The sequence below is a fragment of the Eurosta solidaginis genome, chromosome 2, assembly GCF_040869045.1.
Source record: "Eurosta solidaginis isolate ZX-2024a chromosome 2, ASM4086904v1, whole genome shotgun sequence".
Classification (NCBI taxonomy): domain Eukaryota; kingdom Metazoa; phylum Arthropoda; class Insecta; order Diptera; family Tephritidae; genus Eurosta; species Eurosta solidaginis.
Genome location: NC_090320.1, coordinates 218,786,509 through 218,804,999, shown reverse-complemented (window position 1 = coordinate 218,804,999; position 18,491 = coordinate 218,786,509).

The window sequence follows — 18,491 nt, the reverse complement described above, 5'->3', positions numbered from 1 at the left end:
CGATTCTTGCTTGGATGACAGCAAGTATTCCACCTTGTCTTCATTTACGTCAAGACCCAATGTTTTACTCTCTATTCAATTCAGAGTAGGCAGAATTTACGGCGCGCTTGTTTCGCAAGCAGTTGTACACCTTTATAAAAGACTTTATAATCGCTTATCATATTATGCTAAAATTTTCTTATCCAGCATTAGTTTAAAGAAATGTCTGAAGCCTCGCTTGGTTTCCAAGCACTTGAAGAGCTCTTTCTCAAACCGCATGGAGTTGGTGATGATTATTAGCTTTGCATAAAACCAAAAATTTATGTACAGCAGTAGCAGAGCAGGGGGTTTAAGCTCTGTCAAGGCTGCTTTGAAGGCAACAAAGAGATGAGTATTAAATTTTTTATGGATTGTTGCATTGCAGTTCGGTGTCAAAAGAATTAAGTTTATCACACGTGTTGAGGAAATTGATAGCAGTCTTGCCAGCGTATATATAGATAGATATCCGATAAAAATAGCAGAAGAAACAAAAAATTTTATGAAATTGATGCAGTGTGTGTGTATTAGGGTGATTTTAAATTTTTGTTTCCTTATTATTCAGTTTGGTTACCTAGAAAATTTATAACACGTATCCACATCATAATAAAAGTTCAGGGGTGTAACTGCAGCGGAGAGGTGACACTTCAGTCTCATTCTTTTTTAACAGGATTTATCGCAAGTAGGTTGGTTCATAACACGCCAATATTAGCTTCACTTGTATGTTAGTAAGTATGTAAGACTTTCATACCAAATAATTAAAAAAATGTTACGTATATGTACTGGTGACCGTCAGCTCAAGTGGTACGGATATGTTTGGATGCATTTGGCTGTTTTTAATAAAATAATGTGCTTATTGATTTCAGATTCAAAAGCTTATACTTTTAATCACAACCTACATACAAATATAGAACGTAATTTTTTTGTAATGAGTATCATCAAAATAGCATTTTTCTTGGAACTACAGCTGAGAGGAATATCCAAATACGATCCAATAGTAAAAAGCACAGTTTTAATTTTCTCAGTTTCTTCTGATCTGTTTTTAAAGATATTAGCAACTTGAAAACTCACGAAATTTCTAGCCCCAATTGCAAACACTTGAGATAAAATTTCACACACATACACGGCAATAAAGCATATGGCCTTACATAAACTACATGTATATAGCTAGAAGGCATGTTCGGAAAAATTCTAGACCTTAGGATAAATGGGCGAACGCGGTAATCGAGAGCATAATACGCTTTAGTGAAGTACTTGATATTGTAATTGTGAAGTACTACTCCCAAAGTAGTCTAAATAAATTACGTTTTGTTATACTGAATATTTGAGTTATTTATTAGACACAACAGAGATTCGAACGTTAACAGAAGCTGCAAAATAATTGGGAATTTTCCGAAATTCGTTACAGTATTGTATCTCAAAATCTACTTCAGTCGCAGTAGAACTCAAAGTCAGTTTTGCATGATATACCGGTCTTTTCGGAATAGGGGAAAACCTCAATGGAATGAGAAGACCAGAGTATTAATTTCATACAATGGCCCAAATTTCAATCTTTTTCATTTAAAACCCTTCTGTCAATCTCACCTATGGGAGGTAATCCTGTTACAAATACTGATGTAATATACACATATCTAGCAGGCGAGGCTCTGGCGTTCCCCAGTTCCTCGTTAAACTTAGAGCAGTAGCCGGGATGGCATCGAGGGTACAATTTGGTCGTATTAAATCATTCCCGAGGTGGTGGTTCTAGTACCTGAATGAGGCTTCTTACAGGAACGTACCAGCAAAAGACCAAAACCAATCGAGAATACTCCTCAAAGCTTTCAGGGGTGTCCTTATCGCTACAACAACAAACGTATTAATTTCATCATGTCTAAGCTTAAAGGCCTTATCAGTTGAAAGTTTTGGCATTACAAAAGAAGACGATACCAGTGTTTTTATAAATGATTTTTTTTATTCATATGTACATGCATGAACCACCCTAGTGTATATGTTTGTATGTACTTTTATATCAATGCGATGCCGGAATCCAATTGCTATAACAATTATTCGCAATGTGTACATACATTCGAGTATCAAACATACATGCACACTAACTACCATTTGTGGCATGTGTGGCACGCAACTCATTGCCTCGTCATTCCAAATTTGTGGTGCACGTTACTTCTTTTGCTCATGGGCTAAACTTCAATAACACAATTGAAATGTAAAATATTTTTCACCTTTACATATTTTGCACAATTGTGATTGTGAAACTTCACTGTCGTATTTTAAATGTACATAACATATTTAACCTTAGGCAGCTTAACCGTTGCTGACATCATCAATGCCAAAAATCCACGTTTAAAATAAACTAAATAAAATTTATTTTATACGTAAACCAGAAAATGGCACGCGATGTAATTCTGTGTTCTTTTGTACAGTGGGAGTTTCAGCTTTTTATATGTCATCTTTGTTTATCGGTAAAGCCCTTTTCTACTCAATTTCCTAGAATACGACTAAAGTTTCTCAGTTCCAAACTCGTAAAGGTCAACAGTGAGATCTCATACCTATTCATCACGGGCCTACCAGTTTCACTACTTCAGAACAGAGTAGGCATAAATCTGAAATCAGCACCACCGTGGAGGTTATCCTGATGATGAAATTGCTGGTAAATGCTTGCAAGGAACTCAAAATCAGAAGTAGCAGCTTTCACCTCTGTTGTTTTTGCATTGTCAATAGCTTCTTCAAATCGAGAAAGGGATGCTGCGAGTCATTTCTCTTGTTGTAGCAAGAAGAGCCAGCAGATAATAGGCTTATTAGGTCTTAGGTTACCCAAACCTTGGCCCACTATGCTTATACGAGATATAGGTAAGACTGTTTTCGCATTATCTGGCATAGTTTACACAATAACTTTTCTAAAAAGTTTGCCTTAACACACACAAAACCCATTTTTACCAAGATTCGCAATAGAATTGATACATGCTTTTGATCAACTCTTTGCATCCGTATTTGCATAGCCTTGTTGGATTAAACGCAATTGCTGAATTGATCGCCTTGATGGTGACTCCTTCTATTAAACACGGAATTTTCTTGCAGACTATAATTGTGTAATATTCCGTTCAGCCAGAATTTTAAATATGGTCTTTCGGTCAATGTTTTTGTTATTGTTGCAACCGCAAAATTCCTCCTCGAAAGTTCAGCGGAATGACTTGAATAGTTTTTTCAGAAATGAAACGGGTACGCTACATCTGATACCACTTTCAGAGTTTTCTTTTTGACGAGTCTAGGAAATCATGTCAACCATACGAGAGGCATGCTTTCTGCGGGAATATCCTGAACTCCATAACTATCCATAACTTGCTACGGGCGTCTTTATGTCTCTATTCTGATCTCATTATCTGATTGAAGCGTTTTTTCGTTTCACGGAGACGGTTCTGAAAATGATCCCGAGATTATTTCAAAAGAATCTTCTAGACAGGGTCGCCGACGTGGTCCTTGCTTCCCGGACAAAGCAACACCAAAAATTCAGAAAAAAGTTGTATAATTTAGACAATAGCTCCCTTAAGCGGGGTCGGCCCCTCGGCACTAGTTTGGCAAACACTCCGAGTATATTTTTGTCAAGAAAATTTTCTGAGTGAAAATTTATGGCACTGAGGCTCCCGTTCGGAGTCAGCATAAAAAATGTAAGTCCCATCCTGGCGTTTGGGCCTAGCTCTCCTCGGAGAGCTCTGTATTTATTATTATTATTTATTTTCCTTAACCCACTGGGACCGTTTTCTTTTTTCTGATCCCGTTAATCCGCTGTTAGCGTGTCTCAGCCAGTCAATTATTTCCAATAAGAAAAATTGTATATATGTTTCTGAAAATGGTCCCGAAATTATTGCGAGGTGTTCCGGAAACTATACAAAAAAAATACTAAAATTGTTCGGAAGCTAAACTGTTATTAGTTCTAATATTGAAACAGTCTCGAAAAGATCAACCACAAATTTTATAATTATGTAAAGATAGTTTGTTTCCTAATAAAAATGTTCCTTCCCGAAATGACCTAAAATAAACCCTCAAAAAATCCAAAAGCTACCATAAAATTATTCCGAAAAAATACGAAAAATATTCCGAAGTAGATATGAAAACATTCCCAAAAGGATGCCGAAAACTTTTCGGAAAAAAATTTGGAAATATCCCTAAACTTTATCAAAAAGTTCCGATATGCTTGCAAATCAGTCAACAAGGATAACGAATATAGTCCAGATATTGTCGGAAAAAGCCATAAAACTATACTCAAACATTCACGAAACAGTCAAGAACTAGTCCCAAAATTATCTTGAAAAACGATCCAGAGATAAACCGAATTCATGCCGAAAATAGTCATGCGACTCACTTTTTCAAAATTGCTAAGATCTCGACCTATATGACGAGGATAGTAAATATTATTGGTATTGGTTCGAAGAGCCTAAAGGTTTTACCAACTATAAAATTGTTTACAGCGCCCACATGGGTAGCTACAAACCTCATACATTTGGCTATTCGTACGCTAGATTTCATCAAAATCTGTACAAGAGTGATGAACGTCTGGACATACTCATATTCGAGGATCAAAACTTTAATATTTATAGTATTAGTTTGATAACAAAATATGTAAAAGACGTGATGTTATCCTCAAGATTTCGGCTAGATTATATGAGTTTAAACTGACGACAGTTCCATGAAAACCCCACATAGACTCAATGACAGAAGTTTGTTATAAAAGACCTACGTTATACAACTTCGCTTTCTTGCCAAATACTAGAAGCAGGAACTATGCCAATTTCTGCTTCTAGATCTGACTGCTGTATCATTCCTTATAGCAAGAGTTTTAGCCTGACAAGCACAAAACGTGATCGATCTACATCTGCTGTCACTGGCCAAGCTGAATGAAACGGCATGTGACTCCAATAGGCATTGTCCAGTCAGAGTATTCGTCATGAGTCTGCAGTCCTTTATTTTGAATGATAGTAGTAACATTCTTAGTCTATGGTTGTTAGACCTACACATGATTTTCGACACTTTACAGCTCCTCGCATGGATATACGCCTTTCCTGCTTGGTCAATGATGTGCACCTCTCATCTTCTCTTTGTCTTAGACAATATTATAAGGATGTATAAGAAGCAAGCTTTGAGGGATGTGCTATTTTTAGCTATTTCCAGGGTCGTGCGCAAGGAGCCTCGTTGTTTTGGCTAGTGAGAAGTCATTTTATCGATTTTTGGTACCTCGATATTATTATTTTACCTTTTTCACAAAAATGTGAACATTATTATGAGTTCTAATTCACACAAATTTTGAAAAAAAAAATTATTCAGTACACCCCACAGTGCGCCCCTCCTGCAACCGTCACCATACATATTAAGTCGCTTTTTCGACAGCTCTTAAATGACTGCCATCAATTTACTTACACGTATGTATATTTATTTCAAAAACACACATACTACAATACTCGTATATATAAGCTTTCCACTTTTACTTGTTTGCGCGCATTCCCATTGTTGTTACAATTTTCCACGAATTTTTATACTCAGTTGAGCAGAGCTCACAGAGTATATTAACTTTTATTGGATAACGGTTGGTTGTACAGGTATAAAGGAATCGAGATAGATATAGACTTCCATATATCAAAATCACCAGGATCGAAAAAAAATTTGATTGAGCCATGTCCGTCCGTCCGTTAACCCGATAACTTGAGTAAATTTTGAGGTCTCTTGATGAAATGTGGTATGTAGGTTCCTGAGCACTCATCCCAGATCGCTATTTAAAATGAACAATATCGGACTATAACCACGCCAACTTTTTCGATAACGAAAATTTCGATAAACCGAAAAAGTGCGATAATTCATTGCCAAAGACGAATAAAGCAATGAAACTTGGTATATGAGTTGAAATTATGACGCAGAATAGAAAATTAATAAAATTTAGGCGTGGCACCGCCCACTTTTAAAAGAAGGTAATTTAAAACTTTTGCAAGCTGTAATATGGCAGTCGTTGAAGCTATCATGATGAAATTTGGCAGGAACGTTACTCCTATTACTATATGTATGCTTAATAAAAATTAGTAAAATGGGAGAACGACCAGGCCCACTTTTAAAAAAAATTTTTTAAAGTAAATTTTAACAAAAAATTTAATATCTTTACAGTATATAAGTAAATTATGTCAACATTCAACTCCAGTAATGATATGTTGCAACAAAATACAAAAATAAAAGAAAATTTCAAAATGGGCGTGGCTTCGCCCTTTTTCATTTAATTTGTCTAGGATACTTTTAATGCCATAAGTCGAACACAAATTTACCAATACTTGTGAAATTTGGTAAGGGCTTAGATTCTGGAACAGTAACTTATTTCTGTGAAAAAGGGCGAAATCGGTTGAAGCCACACCCAGTTTTTATACACAGTCGACCGTCTGTCCTTCCGCTCGGCCGTTAACACGATAACTTGAGCAAAAATCGACATATCTTTACTAAACTCAGTTCACGTACTTATCTGAGCTCACTTTGAATTGGTGTAAAAAATGGCCGAAATCCGACTATGACCACGCCCACTTTTTGATATCGAAAATTACGAAAAATGAAAAAAATGCCATAATTATATACCAAATATGAAAAAAGGGATGAAACATGGTAATTGGATTTGTCTATTGACGCAAAATATAACTTTAGAAAAAAACTTGGTAAAATGGGTGTGACACCTACCATATTAAGTAGAATGAAATGAAAAAGTTCTGCAGGACGAAATAAAAAATTCTTGAAATCTTGGCAGGAATACTGTTCGTGGTATTATATATATAAATAAATTAGAGGTATCCAACAGATGATGTTCTGGGTCACCCTGGTCCACATTTTGGTCGATATCTGGAAAACGCCTTCACATATACAACTACCACCACTTCCTTTTAAAAGCCTCATTAATACCTTTAATTTGATACCCGTATCGTACAAACACATTCTAGAGTCACCCCTGGTCCTCCTTTATGGTGATATCTCGAAAAGGCGTCCACCTATAGAACTAAGCCCCACGCCCTTTTAAAATACTCATTAACACCTTTCATTTGATACCCATATCGTACAAACATATTCACCCCTGGTCCACCTTTATGGCTATATCTCGAAAAGGCGTCCACCTATACAACTACCACCACCCCCTTTTAAAACCCTCATTAATACCTTTAATTTGATACACATATCGTACAAACACATTCCAGGGTTACCCTCAGTTCATTTTCTTACTTGGTTATTTTCCCTTATATTGCCACCATAGCTCTCAACTGAGTATGTAATGTTCGGTTACACCCGAACTTAACCTTCTTTACTTGTTTTTTTAATTTTTTCTTTTCATATTATTTCAATAATTTTACTCACTTGGTGTAAAAGTTTTACTTTGCTTTCTTTACTGTCTGTCGATAAATTGACATCAATTGAATATGTTACAACAGCGTGGATTATTTTGATGTGCTTTTATGTACCTCACCACCACAAATGTTCACTAATATTTTTTCACAATAAATTGAGTTTAGTAGAAAATTGGATATGAGAACGCAGTTAAATATATGAAAAATAAAAATTCAGTAAGGCGACAAGTGAGGAAAATACGCACTGCAAAAAACCTTGCGATTAATCCCCAAAGAGAGTAATCTGCGATTGATCTCTTTTGTCTTGATTGGGGTAAAACTAATACATTCTAGTCCCATTTGGCTACAGTTGGGATAAGTCAGCTTGAGACTTATGTAGTAAATTTTAAGAAACAATCAAAAAAGAAAACGAAACGAAATGGGGAAAATAAAAAATTTATGGAACTCAAACGAATTATTTCATAAATATCCGGAGCCGCATACTGATCCTAATATATCAGTATCTTAGATTTCACTATTGCAGGATTTGTTTTTGTTATATTTTGCTACAATGCCAATACGAAAAAGGAAACAGAAATATTGTATTGTAGTTTAAAAAAATTATCAAATCGGTAAAAAACCTAAGTAGAAAGAGGACTTATCCCAATGTACTCGTAGGCGAAGAAAGAGTATCTGTCCAACAGCACCCGTAGGGGTACGAAGAAGATCTGCCCGACAGTAATAAAACAGGTACAAAGTGGACCTGTCTGACATCTTCCGTTCGGGTACAAAGAGGACCTTCGAACAGTACCTCTTAAGGGTATAAATCAGAGTAGAAAAAGGATCTGACCGACACTACGCATAAGGTTGCAAAGAGTGCACGCTTAGGTGTTCTGCGCCAATTTATTGTTAATAAAATAATTTTAAAAAAAATTTTAAGTTAAACGGTTTTATTGAAAACAATACTTACATTAAGTAATAATAATACTAAAAGCTAGAAAACGATTAGGTAGGTCCTAGGTACTAGTCATCACACTCCTCATCAATCTAGGGCGTAGATCAGACAATTAAATAAAAGTGTTGGGCGCGTGAAATGTCTATAAATGTGAGGTGTAGTATAACCTGATTAAGGTTCAATTGATCTTACTTATGACTATCAATAGAAATTTTACGCGTTCAACACCTTTATTTAATTGTATGATCAACGCTCTACATTGGTGAGGAGTGTGATGACTAGTACCTAGGAGCTGCCTAATCGTTTTCTAGCTTTTAGTATTATTATTACCTAATATAAGTATTGTTTTCAATAAAACCGTTTAACTTAAAAATTATTTTTATTTTTTCAAGTTTTTAGTCTTTATTTAATTGCCTATTATTTCTCATTATATTTAGTTCATGCGATGTTCTGCAGGGCTACCTGGATACTGTGGCTAGGTGGGCTGAATCATGTGGATTGGCGGTCAACCCGCGAAAAACAGAATTGGTTTTTTTACAATTGGAGGGGTACCGTTGGTACTTACTGACAGGGTTAAATATTTGGGAATTGTTCTGGACAAGAAGCTGTCCTGGAGGCCCAATGTGGAAGATAGGGCCATGAAGGCTGCGGTTGCCTTGTACTGCTGCACGGGCTATCGGAAAGGGATGGAGGCTCTCGCCAGGAGTAGTACACTGACTTTATGAGATGGTGGTCAAACCGATTCTGCTCTATGGAGTGCTGGTCTGGTGGAAAGCACTGGACACGGCGAGCACCTCCAAAATATTAGTATCAGTGCAACGGACGGCGCTTATTGGTATCAGTGGCGCTCTGAGAACAACACCTACCTTGGCACTGAATGTCATGCGGAATATACATCCAGTAGATATTGTGGGAAGGGCAGCCGCCAAGAGCTAAATGCAAGATCAAGATCTTTCTGGTGGAAAGTGGATGGCAGGAGGTCTGCTGAAATAATTGGGTTCACTAAGGCTCACCTCTCAATGGTCATTGGGGTTTTGACAGGGCACTGACCCACGGGTATCCATGCGGTACGTCTCACATGTATATTGGAAACTACATCCTGCTGCAGCTGTACGGAGGATGATGAGATGGAATCACCAAATCACTTTATGCTTGATTGCCCAGCTTTTGCCAGAACTAGGCGAAAGTATTTCGGTCGTGACTCGCTTGGATCTCCCGAGGAGCTATCCAAGGTTGAGATCGGGATCATTCGGAACTTTATCGTTGCTACCCAACGATTCTCTAAGTAGTTATATCTACGTCACCGTTAGTTTAGTTTATTCTATGTGGTATCACAACGGACCGTCATGTTGTTAAAGTGAGCTTCCCCTATCAGGGAATCTACCACCCAACCTAACCTAACCTAGTTCATTTAGTGACTCATTATTTCAAGGACTCTTTCAGACAATTTCCTTCAATCTAGGTCTTCAATACATAATCCTTCCAAAGACTTTACTCGACTCAGCGTCATGTATGCTTGTCCTCCTCGCGCACCAAAGTATTTTGATTTCACATCTACTGGACTCAATGTAATATTTGTTCCAAATATGAGTCGTAAAGCGGTTTATATTTCTGTATGAAATATGTGTTCCATATATGACCAAATCGGGCCACAAAACCGGTTTTTCGGATTTCTTTATATATCGCTTTCTATTCATGTATTTAATATGTGTTCCAAATATGAGTCAAATCGAGCACTGTCATCGGGTTCTGAACTATATTCGAAATTTCAAGCTTGTAGCTTATCGGGCAGTTACTTAAATTTTAATTACAAAAGTGGTAAATAACAACACAAAGTCAAGCTAAATAAACCCGTTTAAAAAAGATTTAAAACTTAAGTTATTTATTACAAAATCCTTGTGAAATGTTGTAATGAGTAGCATTACCGTAGTAAAAAGACTGAATTTATTTAGTTGGTTACTTCAATAAAACCGCAAATGAAATTTATTGTTTTATTGTTTTATTGAAATTATTGTTTTTTTTTTAAATAAATTACATCGGTGAGTATCACTCTAATACCACTAAAGTCAAAAATGCATCTGGTCACTATTTGACTCCTTATTGATACCAAAAAGCGCTAGTCTTCATATTTTCCCATATGGTTGCTAAGGGGATTGGTCCCATCCATCCCTTTCGGGTTAGCTAGAATTTGTCTCTTCTTAGGACATTCTCAAACAAAAGGGAACAGCGTAACTCTTACAAAGAGATAAAAACTGGCACTGGTCGTATACCCCTTTGCGACTCGTCCCGGATTCATCCTAAACTAAACGTATTTTTTACTGGGCGTTATTCGCACTCTCAATAAACATAAATACATACAAAAGCGTTAAAAGTTATTCGTATTTTTATGTGTGAATTTCTTTTCTTTGTTGTTTTTTTTTTTTAGAACATTTTTTATAAAGCATATTGTCTAATTTACAATAGAACCCTCTTTGATGAAAACATCTTTTGATACAATTCTTTGTTTAAGTACCAATGTAAATTCAATTTAAGAAACACAATTTACATTTGCAAAATTGAAATTGAAGTAAAAATGTGTTTATATTGAATTTGATTAATAATACATTATTCTAATAATACGCTGCGTGGCCACGTTATATATATGTATATAGGCAATTTATCTGGAACGAGATATGTTACTCAAAACACAAAAGTTCATGTAAACTCAAAGCTTCTGTTGAAAAAAAACTTAGGATTTGTTGCTTTCTTTTATGTGCAATTAAACAAATTAATTTATGTTTTAATATATACTTATTGATATAATGCACAGAAAAGTTGAAAAAGTATAACGTAATATGGAAATTAGTCTTATCATCAAAATCTGTCAGAACTTTTTCATAAAATCAAATATCACGCAGAACGAAGCTTGCAGAAAAGGCTGCAAAGGCTTTGACATTTAGGAGAATAAAAAGAAGATATAATTTTTGAATGGTATATTAACTTCGTCACGAATCTCAAAATTGTAAGTCCGTAAAGGAAAATAGATAGACCCGCCCATAATTATACCGAAATGATCAATATGAAGAGCAGTGTTGATTTAGCCATGTCCGTCTGTCCATCAACGCCAGCGGCCTTGTTGTTTTTCAATCTGGTTATTGCTATTCCGACTTCATCATAACCGGGTAGGGGGCATTTATTCCATCATCATCGATTGCGGGATCGGTTTCGTCATCCCTGTGCGGTAAATCGCTGTCTACATTTAGGAGAGCAGAGAAGTGTTCCCTCCATAATCTAAGTACTCTCTGGACATCAGTTACAAGGACGCCAACTTCGTTCTTAAAAGAGTTTGGCCCGGTCTTAAAACCTTCCGTCTGTCGCCGAATTTTTTGGTAAAATTTTCCGGCGTCATTCCTGGTGGCTAGCAGCTTAAGCGCCTCGTACTCACCGCTATCTGCCTCTGCTTTTTTTTTACCGAAAGGGCGTCTCGCTTCCTTTTTAACTCGCGATAACGTCCATACACTCCTCTTGTCGCGCTCGCTTTTAACGTAGCTCTGTAGGGAGCGTATTTTCTTTCAGTTCAGTTCAGCAACAAGGCATTCTTCATCGTACCAGTTGTTTTTCCGTGGTCGCCGGTGACCAATTTTTTCCTCGGCTGCAGTAAGAAGTGCTTTGATCATTTGCTTCCACTGCTCCTACATTCCGTCACATAATTAACTCCCCCCCCCCCCCCCCCCCCCCCCCCCCGCTATTAGATCCGAGGTGTGAGCTTCCACCCGCCACATAAAAGCAATTTATATGAAAATTCCAACAAGGTCTTGGATGAAGAGACAACCCGTGGTATGCCGACGAGTTACACTTGAGAAAAACCTTGAATCCTTTGGGAGTTACTATTCGGCCAAGGATACCTCGAAATAATAAGCAGTCTAAGTCGATTTCATTGCCTACCTCATGTGTGAAAATCGTATAATCCTCGGCGCATCTATACAATTAAAATTTTACAAGTACCATGGATAATGTTTTTAAAATGTAGATCAATATTTGCTAACGTTTCTGTTCGAAATATTGATTTCGATAGTCTTCGTTAAATCAAATCGATATTTTGGAATGAAAGTCGACCGATTTTAAGTTGAAAGATGTGAAGTTTATATGCTCCGTCCAAATAGTTCTTTTCCGGCCTTTTGACATAAAAGCTCATTATGCATAACCGCATAGCCTCAGTTTTTAGACAAGCTCGACTTTCCACTACGTTAAGGTAGTCGGTAATTGGTTCGACTGTCTCGGGAACACTTTTGCTTTACCACTTCGAGTGTTCTTGCGAAGAACAAAGCCTCACCTGGTAAACATGTATGTATATGCCTACGTATTTATATTTTTATGAGGATCCATGACTTGTAGGTGATAATTAAACTTATATGATAGGCTGTAATCAATGTGATTCACTCCAAGCGTCTAGTTGGGGATAGGGCCGCCAATTGTAGAAAATGTCAAACCAGAAGTTTAGGGTTTAAAGTGATGAATTTTGGAAATCAAAATTATCATTTTAGGCGCCATTTTATAGTTTCGCAAATTAGCAATAGGAGTTTGAATATCTGGCCAAGTGATTTTTCAAAACATTCTTATGCGTACATATGTACATATATCTTGAACTTAATTATGTGGTGAGAATCTTTTCAAAAGATCATTTAAACGGTGTCTGTTTTTATAATTTTCATGAAAATGAAATGGTATATTAACTTCGTCACGAAACTCAAAATTTTAAGTCCTTAAGGGAAAATAGATGGACCCATTATTAAACATACCGAAATTATCAGGATGAACAGCTGAGTTGATTTAGCCATGTCCGTCTGTCTGTTTGTATGCAAACTAGTCCCTCAATAGTTGAGATATATTGACAAAATTTGGTGAGCGGGTGTATTTAGGGGTCCGATTAGACATTTGTGGGAACCACTATTGCATATATACTCCATGCAACCGATTTTACAGAAAAAGAGAATTTTTGTTATATCTTCCTCAATTTATCAAATTGAAGCTTCAAACTTCAAAAAAATAAATAATTTCAAAAATAATTTCAAAATATGTTTTCCTATAACGCACATATTGTTGTCTGAAAAAATGGATCATATCGGTCGTACATATAGCATATGACCCCCACAACCGATTGTTCAGATAAGAAACTTTTCGCAACTTCTACAATATTTGAACAGCTAGTAGCTTAGAATTTTAGCAAATGCTTACATATTTAGCGTATATTGTTGTCTGAAAAAATTATACAGATCGGTGGAATATATATTATATACCCCTTATACTGTAATTTTTAACCCCTTTTTTACGGTTAGAAGTTTCAGATTTCAGTAAATACTTACGCTTACATCATAAATTGTTGAAATAAGTAATTCCTGGTCATAGTTGTTTCATACAGGCCACAAAAAACCTGAAACCTTGCATCCTCACACAAAGTACCTACCTATTTTTTATTTTTTATTTATCTTAAAAATCGCTTAGGTATGTACATCTGTTCATTATATATTTCATATCTTATATAGCCGATTATTTGGATATCATGAATGGGATAAAATTATTTTTCAGCCCCATTCATGAAAGGTATGAAGTCTTCGGTACAGCCGAAAAGAGTCCCTGTCCTTACTTGTTTCAAATAAATTTTGAGCGGTTAGAAAAATTTGAAGAGTGAGTTCTTATAACTGGCAATGTTGGGCATTCGTTGATACCAATTTTCGACATGAAAAATAAACGGCCTAGACAGTCTTAAATGAGTAGAAAATATAGTCACGGGCCGAACACCACCGCGCCGATATTTTTGACATTCGGAGGCGGCGTACGAAAACCGACGGCGGCGTATATCTCTAATACATACATACCAACACATATGCGTACATATATTCAAATCGTGTGAATACAAAATCGTAACTAAGAAGTAAAGAAGGCTAAGTTCGGGTGTAACCGAACATTACATACTCAGCTGCCAAATTACAGCTTGCAAAACTTTTAAATTACCTTCTTTTAAAAGTGGGCGTTGCCACGACCATTATCCACAACTTTACTAATTTTCTATTCTGCGTCATAAGGTCAACCCACCTACCTAGTTTCCTCGTTTTATCCGACTTTGGTAATAAATTATCGCACCTTTTCGGTTTTCGAAATTTTCGATATCAAAAAAGTGGGTGTGGTTATAGTCTGATTTCGTTCATTTTAAATAGCGACCTGAGATGAGTGCCCAGAATCTTGCATACCAAATTTCATTAAGATACCTCAAAATTTACTCAAGTTATCGTGTTTACGAACGGATGGACATGGCTAAATGAATTTCTTTTTTCGCCCAGATCATATTGATATATAGAAGTCTATATCTATCTCGATTAGTTTATGCCGTTACGGGGTAGCGTTATGCGAACAAAATTAATATAGTCTGTGAGCTCTGCTCTGCTCAGCTGAGCATAAAAAGTAAACCAAAGCCTTCTAAGTAAATTTCATTCCGGTATATCGAAAATTTTACTTTTTACTTGTGCTATTGTGAATATTTCAAATTTGTTTAGTGTTGTGTCTGTACACCACTGCGTCTACGTGTCAATGCCATATGCCATAAATATTCGAACGTTGTACGAGTGTTACAGACTAGCAGATACATACATACACCGAATTCTATCAAATACACAAAAACTATTCATACTTATTGATGCGTGTATACCAACATAGATACCACATCTACAATTGCTTTACAGCATATTTGTTGTACAACATATTTGTTGTAGTACATGTTATTGAATTTCGCAAAACAAATACACACCATTTTTTTACCTGCAGCCAGGAATGTGCTAAATCTTAGTTTTGTGCACAAAAAAATTTTTAAATTTAATAAAAGCAAACAGCGCAGCGTCAATTTAGGCGTTTGTGTGGTAGATTGGCTCTAACGCCAATGTTGTTAGTTTGATACAAAATTTTGCATAAATAACAGCAAACATTTTTTTTTTTTCTTTTGTGCAATCAACAAAGGGAATCTCAAACGCCTTTTTTACTTTTATTCAATGAACTTTTTTTTGGGGAATTTCGCATAAATATTTTGTGATATTAGAAAATGAAAGAAGACAAGAGGATTGCTCTGGGATAAAAAGATTCAAGCAATCGATTCAACACTTATATACCATGCATTTCGAAATTAAATATTGCTAATAAAACCAACCAAACTCACTACTCTGGTAAATCTTATATATTTTTCCAAACCTTGTGCAATATGCTTAAGATTTTTGCCAGTTTTTGTGGAGTCAGTAAAGGTTTGGAATCTTATAGCTCAACTTTGGCTCAACTATTGTCCATACTCCTACTAAAACCCGAACGACATCAATTCCTCTATTTGATTTACACCTAAGCTTTGAGATGGTCAACCAAGCAATTTACTAAATCTTGAAGTCTTGCATATATGCCACTTCGGCCTTTTGGATACAGATCTTGTAGTAGAATCCAGTAAATATGACCTTTAGCAGACTTTTGTAAGCTTTTTAAGTATAGGTATAGCCATCTGTTGAGAATTAGTCCTATTTGTAACTGCAATAATCAGGATAAGCAAATAATCCCGTCTAACATTCGGACATAAATACCTTTCCTGGGCGTTTTACAAGTATTTCGGAAATATTTTTTCAGCTAATCAAACGCGTCGACCTGTTTTCGAAACCAAAGTTTTTTGGCAGAATCTACCAATTTTTGGTAGATACCGAGGGTGCTTCTACCAAAATTTATTCATCTTTGTTTCATCCAATTCTCACTTTATCGGCATATTTATTGGAGCATACTTTTAAGAAAACAATTTGGTATATCGCAAAAAAAAACCTACCTTGAAAATTTAAAGGGAGGACAAACAGACTACCGCGTTCCATATTTGCGCTTCGAAGGGGGTCTGAGATCCACAATGCAGGTGTATGGTGCGTGCAAGGGTACCCAAATGGCGTACAAAACGATATACGTGTACACTGGTGGCTTCAAAGTTGCACTCATCTTTATGGGGTCCCAGGACATAGAGGAATAGATGGAAATGAAAAAGCGGATAAACTAGCTAAAAACGGCGCATCCCTCGAAGCTTTGTCTTCAACGACCATATTAGCTTGGGCGAGGTAAAGAGAACGCGAAAGGTGCACATGATCGACAAAGCGGGAAAGGCGTGAACTCGTACGTGGAGCTGCAAAATGTCAAAAATCATGTGTAGATCTTACAAGCTTGGACTAACAAAGTAACTTCTTTCATTAAATTGAGAGGAATTTAGGCTCATTATGGTTATTCTGACTGGACACTGCCTTCTGGCGTCACAAGCTATAAAAATGGGCTTGCTCAGTTATAGCAGATGTTGGAAATGCTGGTTGGAGGAGAAAACGATCGAATATGTCTTCCTTATATCGCTGTCAGACATAGAAGTAGCAAGTGGCATAGGTCCTAGAAAGCTTCTAGTATTTGCCAGGATGAAGAAGTTATTTTATATCATAGGTCCTGCTTTTTTGAAGGGTTTTTCAGTTTGGTCGTTAGACAAACTTTTGCTGACACTACGGGCTCATTCAGTCTTTGTAAGATCCTTATGGACCGGTCAGTTCAACCTTACCTAACCTAAACAGTGCTACCAAACTGAGCTCGGCGTGACTTAACTTTGCTTTCGAAATTCTATAGCTTAATTATATGAAATTTTGCAAATATATAGTTAAAGTGAGGAGCAACCCTATCATAAAATATTTTTAAATAAAAAAAAAAAAAAGTTACTTATGAAACACCTTTGCCGATCCATGCCAACAAAGATGTAGCCAAAACCACACTTGTACAAGCCACACAAATAAAAGAGAAAAATGGTAATAAAACCTGCAGAAAGAAAACCTTCGAAAATGAAGTGAAAATAAATTTCAGAAAGTATTTCCAAATTTGCAAACAAAAATTTTTGTATAATGGAGGACGAAACGTATTCGAAAATGTAGCGGGGAACGATGCCAGTAACCCAGTTCTACCGCTTATAGTCTGGAGAGGACATTCATGATTCGGAAAAAACTTAAAAATATATAAAACAAAACTACAAAAATAAAAAGAAATTGTTACTAATTTATGTGCATTCTTAAATTTGCAGAACTTTTTATACCATCCTTTGTCTGTGAGATTTTATTGATATATAAATTAAAAAACAAAAAATAAAAAAAACAAGTAAGGAAGGTTAAGTTCGGGTGTAACCGAACATTACATACTCAGTTGAGAGCTATGGTGGCAATATAAGGGAAAATAACCATGTAGGAAAATGAACCGAGGGAAACCCTGGAATATGTTTATATGACATGCGTATCAAATGAAAGGCATTAAAGAGTATTTTATGAGGGAGTGGGCCATAGTTCTATAGGTGGACGCCATTTAGGGATATAGCCATAAAGGTGGACCAGGGGTGACCCTAGAATTTGTTTGTGCAATATGGGCATCAAACGAAAGGTGTTAATGAGTATTTTAAAAGGGAGTGGGCCTTAGTTCTATAGGTGGACGCCGTTTCGAAATATCGCCACAAAGGTGGACCAGGGGTGACTCTAGAATATGTTTGTACGATATGGGTATCAAATTAAAGGTATTAATGAGAGTTTTAAAAGGGATTGGTGGTTGTTATATAGGTGGTCGCGTTTTCGAGATATCGCCATAAAGGTGGACCAGGGGTGACCCTAGAATTTGTTTGTACAATATGGGTATCAAAAGAAAGGTGTTAATGAGTATTTTAAAAGGGAGTGGGCCTTAGTTCTATAGGTGGACGCCGTTTCGAAATATCGCCACAAAGCTGGACCAGGGGTGACTCTAGAATGTGTTTGTACGATATGGGTATCAAATTAAAGGTGTTAATGAGTATTTTAAAAGGGAGTATTCCTTAGTTCCATAGGTGGACGCCGTTTTGAGATATCGCCATAAAGGTGGAGCAAGGGTGACCCTAGAATTTGTTTGTACAATATGGGTATCCAAAGAAAGGTGTTAATGAGTATTTTAAAAGGGCGTGGGGCTTAGTTCTATAGGTGGACGCATTTTCGAGATATCGCCATAAAGGTGGACCAGGGGTGACTGTAGAATGAGTTTGTACGATATCGGTATCAAATTAAAGGTATTAATGAGAGTTTTAAAAGGCAGTGGTGGTAGTTGTATATGTGAAGGCGTTTTCCAGATATCGACCAAAATGTGGACCAGGGTGACCCAGAACATTA